Source organism: Nomascus leucogenys, chromosome 10, assembly GCF_006542625.1.
Source record: "Nomascus leucogenys isolate Asia chromosome 10, Asia_NLE_v1, whole genome shotgun sequence".
Lineage (NCBI taxonomy): Eukaryota > Metazoa > Chordata > Mammalia > Primates > Hylobatidae > Nomascus > Nomascus leucogenys.
In genome coordinates this window covers 71,403,353-71,418,471 of record NC_044390.1, presented here as the reverse complement: position 1 = coordinate 71,418,471, position 15,119 = coordinate 71,403,353, and the positions used below count along the sequence as shown (strand labels likewise).

Below are 15,119 nucleotides of genomic sequence, written 5' to 3'. Positions count from 1 at the left end.
AAAAATTCTAAATCTACTCTGTCCAACCCAATAGCCACTCCCCACATGTGACTATTAAGTACATAAAAGATGGCTAGTACAGGTGTGGATGTGAAGTTCTAATGTTATTTAAGTTTAATTAATATAGATGTACATAGTAGCCACATGTGAGCAGGGACCAGGATTAGTTATGCTCACCATCATGTTCCCAGCACTTAATATAGTATGCACACATAGTAATCAATCAATAAATAATTGTCGAGAGAGTAAATCTGTAAAAATGCAGATATTACTTAGTTAATTTGTACATTCCATCTTTTTCACAGAGAAAAGGGGAAGCTTTTACATGGTAAATGTTAGGGGGTCCTCAGTTTTATAAAGGTAATTTGGCCTTTAAGAATTTGATCAGAGGCCGGGCATGGTGGCTCACACCTGTAATCCCAGCACTTTGGGAGGCTGAGGCGGGCAGATCACAAGGTCAGGAGATCAAGACCGTCCTGGCTAACAGGATGAAACCCCGTCTCTACTAAAAATACAAAAAAATTAGGCAGGCATGGTTGCAGGCACCTGTAGTCCCAGCTACTCGGGAGGGCGAGGCAGGAGAATGGTGTGAACCCGGGAGGCGGAGGTTGCAGTGAACCAAGATCATGCCACTGCACTCCAGCCTGGGTGACAGAGTGAGACTTCGTCTCAAAAAAAAAAAAAGAATCTTGCCAAAGGTCACAAAGCAGGTAAGTGTTGGAGCTGGCATATAAATCCAACTGTGCCTATCTCCAAATCCATTGTTTGTCTTACAATTAAATAATATATAGTGAGGAACAGGCTAAAAACAGGTAAAAGCAACAAGTAAATCCGGTAAACTTGATTTGTAGGGACAAAAAAAAAACAAACCCGGTAACCTTCTGATAACAAACAAGGAAAAATCATCCATGAAACATCCACCCTGTAAACTTTGGAATCTACTCAGGGGACTATGACCTGTAGTCATTCTGTCTTTATTTCTCGTTTGTTTTTTGGAGACAGAATCTTGCTCTGTCATCCAGGCTGGAGTTCAGTGGCACAATCATAGCTCACCACAGCCTCAAACTCCTGGGTTTAAATGATCCTCACGCCTCAGCTTCCCAAGTAGCTGGCCAGAGGCACACACTACCATGCCTGACTAATTTTTTTTTTTTTTTTTTTTGAGACAGAGTCTTGCTTTGTTGCCCAGGCTGGAGTGCAGTGGCGCAATCTCAGCTCACTGCAAGCTCCGCCTCCTGGCTTCACGTCATTCTCCTGCCTCAGCCTCCCTAGTAGCTGGGACTATAGGTGCCCGCCACCACACCCAGCTAATTTTTTTTTTTTTTTTTGTATTTTTAATACAGATGGGGTTTCACCGTGTTAGCCACGATGATCTCGATCTCCTGACCTTCTGATCTACCCGCCTTGGCCTCCCAAAGTGCTGGGATTACAGTCATGAGCCACCGTGCCCGGCCTATGCTTCATTTAAAAAAAATTTTTGTAGAGACAGGGTCTCACTTTGTTGCGCAGGCTGGTATCAAACTCCTGGGCTCAAGCAATCCTCTCACCTCAGCCTCCCAAGGTGCTGGGATTATAGGCATGAGCCACTGTGCTCGGCTCCCATCTTTATTTTTTATATCAAGCTATATGAAAGACATCTGTTTACATGTCCTCACTCTTAGAACCATCACTTATTGAACACCTCTGTGCCAGGAACTTTACACGTTCTCATTAGTCATCTCAATAACCCTTTGGGATATATATTATTTTCTCCATTTACAGATGAGTAACCCAAGTTTAAGTGACCGTCCCAAGAGCCGACAGCTAGTCCAGGATTTACGCCTGCATGCTCTTCACTCTCCACCACAGTATTATTTACTTGAGGGGTTGGTCTTTTTTATCCTGGCATCTGGCACAGTGCCTTTCCCATGATGGGCACTCAAGGTTCGAATTCAACTGGCACTTCAGCAGGCTTTTGACTGTTAGTGAAGTGGAAAAGAGAAGAAAGGGAGTATAAGGTGTTCTGGTAAACCAGTTCTGAGTGGTGGTGGGGAGGCCCTGATTTGTAGTATTTGCTAATTTCTGGAGTTGAATACTCCCACTTTGGCTAATTTCAAGCTACCAACCTACTTGCAAAATTCCTTGATATTTAACGAGGGATCTCTTGAGCTGGTACGAGCCAGCTCCAGCACACTGCCCAAAAGCTCAAGTCGTCAGGTACAAGTCACTTTCACTTCTCTGTCTTCTCTTCCCAGCAGCTCTCTATACTTACAAGTCACTGCAACCTCAGAAGAATAAGGATTGTTCTACCCCTGCTAAAGCTCGCCTTTACCAGAGCACTATAACCTATAACCTATCCCAATTCCAAGTGGTCTTAGGGGACCCCACCTTTCTTCAACATCCTCTTCCTATCTTGTATTCAGGGCCGTTCAAGCCATTCTGCCTTCAAATGTGCCCAGGTCTCCTCTTTTGTAAATCTCTGAGCTAATCCCATACCATCATCTGGCTTTCTACTAACAAGCAGTATAGCTCAATAGTTATAAGAGCCTGCAATGAAATCACGTAACCTGGCTTTTCTGCTGGCAAGCTGTGTGCCCCTAGGCAAGCTCTGTTACCTCTCTGTGCCTTCGTTTACTCATCTACAAAATGGTGATAAATACAGTATCTACACCTCATGTGGTGATTGTGGAAAATGAGATGAGTAAATAGATGTAAAGGATGTAAATAGATGTAAAAGACTCAATAGCTTAGTTATTATAATCATTATGTCCTCATGCATGATATAAATCCATGATGACCTCAGTGTGGTTAGAAGTTTGGATTTTCCCCTTTTACAAGTTAGTCATTCACAGTAACTGTCAACAAAGCATTACAGTGGACACTGATCAAAACTTAACTCAAGGCCGGGTGCTGTGGCTCATGCCTGTAATCCCAGCACTTTGGGAGGCTGAGGCAGGTGGATCACCTGAGGTCGGGAGTTCGAGACCAGCCTGACCAACACGGAGAAAACCCTTCTCTACTAAAAATACAAAATTAGCCAGGCATGGTGGTGCATGCCTGTAATCCCAGCTACTCAGGACGCTGAGGCAGGAGAATCGCTTGAACCTGGGAGGCAGAGGTTGCAGTGAGCCAAGATTCCACCATTGCACTCCAGCCTGGAGTAGCAGATTCATTTTTTCATTTTACTTTTAGTTAGCAAGCAATCTGTGGCTAAACATGCCATTTTCCACAGCGCGTATATTCTCATTACTCAGAGCTTGTCTTTTCTTCTCAGAAGAAGAAAAACATGATTTTCTTTTTTTTGAGATGGAGTTTGGCTCTTGTTGCCCAGGCTGGAGTACAATGGTGCGATCTCAGCTCACTGCAACCTCTGCCTCCCGGGTTCAAGTGTTTCTCCTGCCTCAGCCACCCGAGTAGCTGGGATTACAGGCATGTGCCACCACACCCGGCTAGAAAAACATAATTTTCTTAAACAACTTGCTAAAAGGAGTGAAAGGAACATGAAAAACTTCTTTAAAAATTAGTGTCTGCATTCTGCATTACATGTACACACATGCATAATATGCACGTGCTAGTACATGCAGAATATCCCCCTTCTGCAATCCACTTGCTTTTGGTCGCTCAGTGTCCCATTTCAATCTTAGAGGAAAGAAAAAAGTTTTCATGTAGAAAACCACTGACCAGAAGTACCTCAGGAGGTACAGGCTCCATTCCAGTCAACTCTCAGATGTTTCATCTCATAAAAGTGCATATCAACCACCCTCACCACCAGCCAAGGAGTTACATACTAATTAGTAGTGGTAAACAGCTATTAGATCCTAAGATGAAAGAAGTGCCATATAGTTTATTATTATTAACCTCTAAATTCTTAAACACTATTAGATAGTTGATCTTGAGAGGAACATCCCCCTTTAATTTCTCTGAGTGCCAAAATCCCAGAATCCCAAGACAGTTGATGGCTACCAGTCGTTAATGGAAAGCTATAGTCACTTCATGGAGCTGGGCCTGAAGGAGCCTTGGATCTTGCTAATGCTCTAGGCCCTGGTTTGAATTGAGAGTGACCTATGTCTCATTAAGAGGCATTCAGACCAATTTCTCCACCCCAAAGACAGATGAGAACCTTATAGTTCAGTATATATCTGAATTCCTTTATCTATAGTTTTTTGTTTTTTGTTTGTTTTGTTTTGGTTTTGAGACGGAGTCTCGCTCTGTCGCCCAGGCTGGAGTGCAGTGTCACTATCTTGGCTCACTGCAACTCCGCCTCCCGGAGAACTCACGCCATTCTCCTGTCTCAGCCTCCCAAGTAGGTGGGACTACAGGCGCCCACCACCACGCCCGGCTAATTTTTTGTATTTTTAGTAGAGACAAGGTTGCATCGTGTTAGCCAGGATGGTCTGGATCTCCTGACCTCTTGATTCATGTTTTTGTTTTTGAGAAAGCCAGCTGACTATTGCTTTGGGGGCAGGTTTTCTAATCCGCTTCCTCTTTCTTCACCATCACAGGCTTCTGGCTGTGCAGGATGACGCTGGCCTGCAGAAGGCTGCCATGCACAGGTTGGGGTGGTACTTGTTCTTGAGGATCCTGTGTCTGATGCTGCTGAGGGTGGCAAGAGCATTCTTGGTTTTTTTTGTTTGTTTGTTTGTTTGAGATGGATTCTCACTCTGTTGCCCAGGCTGGAGTGCAGTGACGCAATCTCGGCTCACCACAACCTCTGCCTCCCAGGTTCAAGCGATTCTCCTGCCTCAGCCTCCTGAGTAGCTGGGACTATAGGTGTGCGCCACCATGCCCGGCTAATTTTTGTATTTTTATTAGAGATGGGGTTTCACTATGTTGGCCAGGCTGGTCTCGAACTCCTGATGTCGTAATCTGCCCGCCTCTGCCTCCCATTAGTGCTGGGATTACAGGCCTGAGCCACCGCGCCCGGCCTGAGCATTCTTGTTGATGGTGGTCTGCACGTAGGAGGTGGCAGGCGTCCGCTGGCTGGATCTCTGCTTCACAACTAGGACACTTTTGCCGTGGGCTGCCGGCTCCACGCCGACAGTCTTGTGGTGAATAAGCCCAGTGTAGCAGAAGCAGTTGCAGGCCTTCAAGTTATTGGGCACGGTGCTGTAGGTCTGCTTATGCCTCTTGATCAGGAAACTGGAGCAGTGCCAACCACCCGTTGCAGATGTGCAGACATGGCAGCTTCTCTCGCAGCTGCAGCCGGAGACTGAAAATTATCTACAGATTTTAAATGTTTTTTTTTTGAGATGGAGTCTCGCTCTTGTCGCCCAGGCTAGAGTGCAATGGCGTGATCTCGGCTCACTGCAACCTCTGCCTCCCAGGTTCAAGCAATTCTCCTGCCTCAGTGTTAGATATGAGTTCTAAATTTCTTTTCAAAGAATCAATATGTCAGTATGTTTAATTCTTTGCCTTCTACTTTTTTTCTTTTTCTTTTTTTTTTTTTTAGGCAGAGTCTCACTCTGTCGCCCAGGTGCGAGTGCAGTGGTGCGATCTCGGCTCACTGCAAGCTCCGCCTCCCAGGTTCATGCCACTCTCCTGCCTCAGCCTCCTGAGTAGCTGGGACTACAGGCACCCGCCACCACGCCCGGCTAATTTTTTTGTATTTTTAGTAGAGACTGGGTTTCGCCATAGCCAGGATGGTCTTGATCTCCTGACCTCGTGGTCTGCCCACCTCAGCCTCCCAAAGTACTGGGATTACAGGCCTGAGCCACAGCGAAGGGACTTTTGCCTTCTACTTTTAAACTTAACTTCCTCGTAAAGCAACCTTTTCGATTACCTACTCCACTCTGACTCATTCCGATTACCTGCTCCACCCTTAAGTCATTCCAATTACCTACCCCACCCTGACTCATTCCGATTACCTGCTCTGTTATAAGGATTTTTCCCGCCAAACCATTCACCCTGTCACTCTCTTTAAATTAGTGAATTGGAATGTTTAGCCTGTGCGGTCTAACCCTAGCCAACAGGGGAACGACACAGCAGCAGGTGCCATGTGTGTCAGGGATAAGAACCCCTTCCCCTCCCTTATCGAAGTGTGTGCTCACCATTGCTCCATCTGTAAGGGCGCACCCGTCTATAGAAGTAACTTGCCTTGCTGAGAATTAAAAAGAAAACTTTATATTCCAGTGCTATTTCTTTTGCGGCACCGAAACTTTACTTATAACATCAGCCTCCCGAGTAGCTGGGATTACAGGCACTCGCCACCATGCCCAGCTAATTTTTGTATTTTTAGAAGAGACAGGGATTCACCATGTTGGCCACTGGGATTACAGGCATGAGTCACCGTGCCTGGCCCTAAATGCTTATTTGCTCTTTCTTAAAGTGAATTCAAATACATCTTTCTTTCTTCTTCTTTTTTTTTTTTTTTTTTTGAGACAGATCCTGGCTCTGTTGCTCAGGCTGGAGTGCATTGATGTGATCTTGGCTTACTGCAACCTCTGCCTCATGAGTGTCAGGCCTCTGAGCCCAAGCTAAGCCATCATATCCCCTGTGACCTGCATGTATACATCCAGATGGCCTGAAGCAACTGAAGATCCACAAAAGAAGTGAAAATAGCCTTAACTGATGACATTCCACCATTGTGATTTGTTTCTGCCCCATCCTGACTGATCAATGTACTTTGTAATCTCCCCCACCCCTAAGAAGGTTCTTTGTAATTCTCCCCACCCTTGAGAATGTACTTTGTGAGATCCACCCCCTGCCCACAAAACATTGCTCCTAACTCCACCGCCTATCCCAAAACCTATAAGAACATTTAATGATATGGCCCGGCATGGTGGCTCAGGCCTGTAATCCCAGCATTTTGGGAGGCCGAGGCGGGCAGATCATGAGGTCAGGAGATCGAGACCATCCTGGCTAGCACAGTGAAACCCCCGTCTCTACTAAAAAAATACAAAAAGATTAGTGGTGGGTACCTGTAGTCCCAGCTACTCAGGAGGCTGAGGCAGAAGAATGGCATGAACCTGGGAGGCGGAGCTTGCAGTGAGCCGAGATCGCACCACTGCACTCCAGCCTGGGCGACAGAGCGAGACTCCATCTCAAAAAAAAAAAAAAAAAAAAAAAGAACTAATGATAATCCCACCACCCTTTGCTGACTCTCTTTTCGAACTCAGCCTGCCTGCCCCCAGGTGAAATAAACAGCCTTGTTGCTCACACAAAGCCTGTTTGGTGGTCTCTTCAGGAGGATGCGAATGAAACTGAGTAGCTGAGATTACAGGCTTGCACCACCACACCCGGCTAATTTTTTTGTATTTTTAGCAGAGACAGGGTTTCACCATGTTGGCCAGGCTGGTCTCAAACTCCTGACCTCAGGTGATCCGCCCGCCTTGGCCTCCCAAAGGGCTGGGATTATAGGCGTGAGCCACCATGCCTGGCTATTTAATCTTTCAATGATTTCAGGAATATCCTGAGGCTGTATTGCTATAAAGGAGGCTATATTACCTCCTACTCTGCTTGGCAGGATTCAGTATTGACCATTAAGTGGCTTTCCTCCTTCTCGGAGGAAAAACATACATTAGGCCAGTATCTAGTCATTGCCCTTTCTAAGATGGCAAAGTATTTTCCATCTCACTACTATCAAATAATGGCCATATTAAGGTGTTTCTATACTTACGATTTAAACAGGAAACAAATGGACTTACAATGAAAATCCTAGGGCCCTTAAGAATTATGATAAATCTACTCTGCCTTTGCTCTAGAAATGGAATAACAAAGCCTGAATGACAGCGCATCTGTTTACAACATGGTTTATTTTAAGCCCACTGTTGAGACCTATTGCTCAGAAAAAAAGACTTTTGAAAATATTACTGTTCATTGACAGTGCATGTGGTCACTCAAGAGATCTGATGGAGATGTACAAGGAGATGAATGTTGTTTTCATGACTACTAACACAAAATCCATTCTGCAGCCCAGGGATAAAGGAGTAATTTTGACTTTCGAGTCTTATTATTTAAGAAATGTATTTTATAAGGCTATAGCTGCCACAGACAGTGATTCCTCTGACAGATCTGGGCAAAGTAAGCTGAAAACCTTCTGGAAAAGATTCACTATTCTAGATGCCATTCAGAACATTCATGATTCATGGGAAGAAGTCAATATATCAACATTAACAGGAGTTTGGAAGAAGGTGATTCCAACCCTTATGAGTAACTTTGATGAATTCAAGACTTCAGTGGAGGAAGTAACTGAAGATATGGTGGAAATAACAAGAGAACTAGAATTAGAAGAGAAGGCCAGGCATGGTGGTGCACATCTATAATCCTAGCACTTTGGGAGGCCAATGTAGGAGGATCGCTTGAGCTCAGGAATTCAAGACTAGCCTGGGCAACATAGTGGGACCCTGTCTCTACAAAAAAAATTAAAAATTAGCTGGGTGGGCCAGGCACGGTGGCTCACGCCTGTCATCCCAACATTTTGGGAGGACAAGGTGGGCGGATCACGAGGTGAGGAGATCGAGACCATCCTGGCCAACATGATGAAACCCTGTCTCTACTAAAAATACAAAAAAAATTAGCTGGGCATGGTGGCGCATGCCTGTAGTCCCAGCTACTCGGGAGGCTGAGGCAGGAGAATTGCTTGAACCTGGGAGGCAGAGGTTGCTATGAGCCGAGATCGCGCCACTGCACTCCAGCCTAGGGACAGGGCAAGACTCCATCTCAACAACAACAACAAAAAAAATTAGCCAGGTGTGGTAGCATGTGCCTGTAGTCCCAAGTACTTGAGAGGCTGAGGCAGGAGGATCATTTGAGCCTGGGAGGTTGAGGCCACAGTGAGCCATGACTGCATCACTGCAGCTCAGCCTGGGTGACAGAAGAAACCCTGTCTTGAAAAAAAAAAAAGAAACACAGAAAAAGAAGAAAAAAAGAACCCACAAAAAGTAGTCTGATGACATGACTGAATTAATGTAATCTCATGTAAAATTTGAATGGATGAGGAGTTGCTTTTTATGGATGAGCAAATAATGTTTTTCTAGAGATAGAATCTACTACTGATGAAGATGCTGTGAACATTGTTGAAATGACAACAAGGGCTGGGCACAGTCATTCGCGCCTATAATCCCTGCACTTTGGGAGGCCAAGGCGGGCCAGATTACCTGAGGTCAGGAGTTTGAGACCAGCCTGGCCAACATGGAGAAACCCCATCTCTACTAAAAATACAAAAATTAGTCAGGCATGGTGGCAGGCGCCTGTAATCCCAGCTACTCAGGAGGCTGAGGCAGGAGAATCACTTTAACCCGAGAGGCAGAGGTTGCAGTGAGTCGAGATAGTGCCTGGGAAAAAAGAGTGAGACTCCGTCTCAAAAAAAAAAAAAGAAATGACAACAACGGATTTATAATATGACATAAATTTAACTCATAAGCAGTGGCAGGGTTTGAGAGGATTGGTTCCAGTTTTGAAAGCAGTTCTACGGTAGGCCAGGCGCAGTGGCTCACGACTGTAATCCCAGCACTTTGAGAGGCCAAGGCGGGTGGATCACATGAGGTCAGGAGTTCGAGACCAGCCTGGCCAACATGATGAAACTCCATCTCTACTAAAAATACAAAATTAGGCAGGCGTGGTAGTGCAGCCTGTAGTCCCAGCTACTCAGGAGGCTGAGGCAGGATAATTGCTTGAACCTAGGAGGCAGAGTTTGCAGTGAGCCAAGATCGTGCCACTGTACTCCAGCCTGGGGACAGAGTGATACTCCATTTCTTTTTTTTTTTTTTTTGAGACAGAGTCTCGCTCTGTCACCCAGGCTAGAGGGCAATGGCGCGATCTCAGCTCTCTGCAAACTCCGCCTCTCGGGTTCATGCCATTCTCCTGCCTCAGCCTCCGGAGTAGCTGGGACTACAGGGGCCCGCTACCACGCCTGGCTAATTTTTTTTTTTTTTGTATTTTTAGTAGAGACGGGGTTTCACTGCGTTAGCCAGGATGGTCTCCAACTCCTGACCTCGTGATCCGCCCACTCAGCCTCCCAAAGTGCTGGGATTACAGGCGTGAGCCACTGTGCCCAGCCAGTGATACTCCATTTCAAAAAATAAAAATATAAAAGAAAGAGAGAGACAGAGACAGAGAGGAAGGGGCTGGGTCCAGTGGCTCATGCCTGTAATCCCAGCACTTTGGGAGGCCAAGGTAGGTAGGTGGATTACCTGAGGTCAGGAGTTTGAGACCAGCCTGGACAACATGATGAAACCCTGTCTCTACTAAAAATATAAAAAATTAGCCAGGTGTGGTGGCAGGTGCCTGTAATCCCAGCTACTCAGGAGGCTGAGGCAGGAGAATTGCTTGAACCCGGGATATGGAGGTTGCAGTGAGCCCAGATTACGCCATTGCACTCCAGCTGGGGCAATAAGAGCAAAACTCGGTCTCAAAAAAAAAAGAGAGAGAGGAAGGAAGGAGGGAAGGAGGGAGGGAGGGAGGGAAGGAGGGAGGGAGGGACGGAAGGAAGGACGGAAGGAAGGGAAGAGGGAAGGAAGGGAAGGGAAGGGGAAAGAAAGAAAGAGAGAGAGAAAGAAAAAAGAAAGAAAGAAAGAAAGAAAGAGAAAGAAAGAAAGGAAGGAAGGAAGGAAGGAAGGAAGGAAGGAAGGAAGGAAGGAGGAAAGGAAGGACACTATCACACCTAGGAACACCTATCATGATACCAACACCATGAACATTATACATAAGACAGGTGGGGCAGGTCATGGAAGGTTCTACGGGATAGTCTCAGAAAAAAGAAAGAAAGAAAGAGAAAAAGAAAGAAAGAGAAGAAAAAGAAAGAAAGGAAAAGAAAGGAAAAGAAAAAAAAAGAAGGAAAGAAAGTAAGGCAGGCTGGGCATGGTGGCTCATGAGACTCCAGCTCTACAGAAAATACAAAAACTGGCCGGGCACAGTGGCTCAAGCCTGTAATCCCAGCACTTTGGGAGGCCGAGGTGGGCGGATCACGAGGTCAGGAGATCGAGACCATCCTGGCTAACACAGTGAAACCCCGTCTCTACTAAAAATACAAAAAAATTAGCCGGGTGTGTTGGCGGGCGCCTGTAGTCCCAGCTACTTGGGAGGCTGAGGCAGGAGAATGGCGTGAACCCGGGAGGCGGAGCTTGCAGTGAGCCGAGATCGCGCCACTGCACTCCAGCCTGGGGCAGACAGCAAGACTCCGTCTCAAAAAAAAAAAAAAAAAAAAAGAAAATACAAAAACTAGCTGGGTATGGTGGCACATACCTGTACTGCCATCTACTCGGGAGGCTGAGGTGGGAGGATTGCATGAGGCCAGGAGTTGAAGGCTGCAGTGAGCCAAGATCATACCACTGCACTCTAGCCTGGGCAATAGAACAAGAAAGAAAAGAAAGCAAGAAAGAAAAGAAAGCAAGAAAGAAAAGAAAGCAAGAAAGAAAAAGAAAAAGAAGAAAGAAAGAGAGAGAGAGAAAGAAAGAAAGAAAGAAAGGAAGGAAGGAAGGAAGGAAGGAAGGAAGGGAAAGAAAAGAAAAAGAAAGAAAGAAAGTACTTCCTTTTTTTTTTTTTTTTTTTTTGAGACGGAGTCTCGCTCTGTCGCCCAGGCTGGAGGGCAGTGGCGCGATCTCGGCTTACTGCAAGCTCCGCCTCCCGGGTTCACGCCATTCTCCTGCCTCAGCCTCCCGAGTAGCTGGGACCATAGGTGCCCGCCAACATGCCCGGCTAATTTTTTGTGTTTTTAGTAGAGACGGGGTTTCACCCTGTTAGCCAGATGGTCTTGATCTCCCGACCTCGTGATCCGCCTGCCTCAGCCTCCCAAAGTGCTGGGATTACAGGCGTGAGCCGCAGCGCCCAGCCAACTAGGTTTTTTTTTTTTTTTTTTTTTTTTTTTTTTTTTGAGCTGAAGCCTTGTTCTGTCACCAGACTGGAGTGCAGTGGCGTGATCTCAACTCACTGCAACCTCCACCTCTCAGGTTCAAGCGATTCTCCTGCCTCAGCCTCCCGAGTAGCTAGGACTACAGGCACGCATCACCATGCCCAGCTAATTTTTGTATTCTTAGTAGAGACGGGGTTTTACCATGTTGGCCAGGATGGTCTCCATCTCCTGACCTCATGATCCACCCACCTTAGCCTCCCAAAGTGCTGGGATTACAGGCGTGAGCCACCGCACCAGGGCTCTTCCTATTATTATTACCCCATGAGGAAAATGAACAGGCAATTCAGATAATGAAATACAACACAGTGAATACAATTTAGATATTCCCAGCTACTTGGAAGGCTGAGGTGGGAGGACCACCTGAGCCCAGCAAGGTACACATAGGAAATACAACATACACGAAAAAATATTGTGCCTCATTAATAATCAAAGTGATACAAATTAAGATAAAGAAATCTGTTTTTACCTCTCCAATAGGCAAATAATGATTTTTAAAAACCTATTATTATTTCTTTTCTTTTTTTTTTTTTTTTAAGATTTTGTATGGGACTGGCTCAGTTTGTCCAGCCAGATCACTTTTTTTTTTTTTTTAAGACGGAGTCTGGCTCTGTCACCAGGCTGGAGTGCAGTGGTACGACCTCAGCTCACTGCAACCTCCACCTCCCAGGTTCAAGCGATTCTCCTGCCTCAGCCTCCCAAGTACTTGGGACTACAGGCACGCGCCACCATGCCCAGCTAATTTTTGTATTTTTAGTAGAGAGGGGGTTTCACCATGTTGGCCAGGCTGGTCTTGATCTCTTGACCTCGTGACCTGCCTGCCTCAGCCTCCCAAAACACTGGAATTACAGGCATGAGCCACTGTACCTGGCCCAAAACCTATTATTATTTCTTACTACTAAGTACAGGGAACTCTTTGAGCTTATGAAGTTATTAATTAGTACACACCATTTAAAGGGCTCTAGAACCTTAGAATTGTTCATACTCTGACCCATAAATCCATTGCAGTAATCTATCCTAAGAAAATAATTCTAAAAACAGCAAAAACTTCACGTACAAAGAAAAATATTTCTATTATTCCACAATAGCAAAAAATTGGCAATAGACTATTTGTCCAAATATAGTAGAATGGCTAAGTAAACACATGGACTATTTTGTAGTCATTGAGAAAATTAAGAACTTACATAACATGTAAAATGTTAAATAATAAAACAGAACAGAGTTTACAAAAAAGACATAAAATATTAATAGTGGCGATCTCTGGATGCAATTATATGTGATTTTTTGTATTTTATTATACTGTGGTCTCCAAATTTTAAAAAAATAAACATTTTTATAGACAAAACCAAAATGCTTAGAGAATATTTTGAGCCTCATTCATAAAATAAATAGAACAACCTCCCATATCTCCTCATTCTCTATGGGAGAAAGCCTCTTTACTTTTCAACTCTTAACCTCTCATCGTTCTCTGCCCCAGGCCTTGCCAGATTTGCTCTAAATGAACACGCCATGATGTTTTCTAAGTTGTTTTTGTTTACAGCTTTAAATGTCTTACCCACTACCTTTGTCCACCCGTGATCCTACAGCCTTTAGAGATACCAAATTACACTGAAATTGGAAGTGAGGCAGAGGCAAACAAGTAAAATGATCTTAAAGAATGAGGTTGTGCTTTACTCATCTTTTCTCTCCTGCCAGTGCTTGGCATATAAATAGGTGCCCAAAACAAATCTGTTGAATGAGTAAGTATCAATACCAAAGTGGTGAGAACTGAGCTAGCTAGGGTACCTCTGCTCGTGAGGGGTTTTTATTTGTTCAAGGAAAACAATGCCCAAAGAGGCAACTGGGGAAGCAGACAGGCCTGGGCTTGACACAGCAACACTGAGCAAGTTATTCAAATGCTGAGCATCTGCTTCCTCACAACAACAGAATTAATTCCAACAACCACACAAAGCTGTTGTGAGGATTAAGTAAGAGAGATATGAGACACTGCCATAAAAAGAAACTGAAATATTAGTTCCTCTCCCTCTTGCTGAAGGCATTAAAGCCATGTCCTCCATAAGCAGCCAGGAGACATGAATAATACACATCAGAACCCCCAAGCTAGTGACATATGGCATCCAGACGCACACTTTTGGCAAACTGCTGAAATCTTATGTCTGTTTTCCACATTTATAGCTACAGAATGTCAGCAGCTGCCAGACCAAATTAAGATGATTACACTGATGTTGTCTGTTCCTTAGATCAAAGCTCCTAGGAAGACACCTGAAGTATAGATACAAGTCTTTGTAAATCAACAGGCCCTGTGAGTGGCAGCTCATCCACAGGGATAGCCAAGGTGTGTGTAGCTGGCATGGTGGCAGATTGTACAACCTCTGCCACCAAACACACCACCACATGTGTGTGCAACAGACACCATCACATCTAGGAACAACTATCATGATATCGACACCATGAACATTATACATAAGACACAAGGGGCAAGTCATGGAAGGTTCTACCAGATAGTCTCAGGAAGTAGTGGGAGGGACCACGAATTGCCAGTAGGTTCACTAGAAAGCCAGCCACCCTGTATACTAATACTTTACTATGTTTTTATTTCCTCATCATAAGAAGGTGATATCACCGCCTACCTGATTGGTGGTATTCTGAAGATTAAATAGGAGAACATGCATAAGCCTCTGACACAGGGAAGATAGCATGTATGACTACTACCACTGCCTACACACAGGACATGAATGCCAGGCCTCCCAGTTCTGAGTTTCTCTCTCCAACACCAATCTCAGTAGAACTCAGTGGACCTTGATGGTTTTCAAATAATAACCTTATGTAGACTGGCCAAAATACAGCCAAAAGAAGGAAGAAGAAAATGTTAGGGTGAAGAGAGAGGATCCCTTGGTAGCACAACTTCTCCTCTTGATTTTCTGTGAGAGGTGATACTACTGCAAACACAGGAATTCACGGGGCACTGACTCCATTACCAATCCAGTTAGGCAGTACACAGGCCCTCAACTCTAAAGGAAAATAAGAGGAATTTGCTAGAAAAAAAAAGAAAAAAACACACAAGCAAGTCTAATTCCTTTAGACAGGAAGCACACCTGCCTAGTATACTACTGTATTCCCAGTGCTTAGTATACAGAGCCTAGAGCACAGCAGGCACTCAATAAATATGCTGAATGAATAAATGCACCCATGTGATTCTATGCCAAATACTCCTGTCTACCAATTGATCTTCTGACTCTTTAAATACCCACTATGATCCAGGCCCTGGGAAGATTACGTAGCCAACACTGGTGTG

At 44.9% G+C, this 15,119-nt stretch overlaps 1 protein-coding gene and 1 pseudogene across 2 annotated transcripts in view; both read right to left on the bottom strand.

Annotated features, from left to right (window-relative positions):
* TXNRD1 (thioredoxin reductase 1) overlaps positions 1–15,119 on the bottom strand; it is a 134,376-nt gene that overhangs the window by 70,155 nt on the left and 49,102 nt on the right. The window lies entirely within an intron of this gene.
* On the bottom strand, positions 4,878–5,158 carry LOC105740397 (annotated as a pseudogene).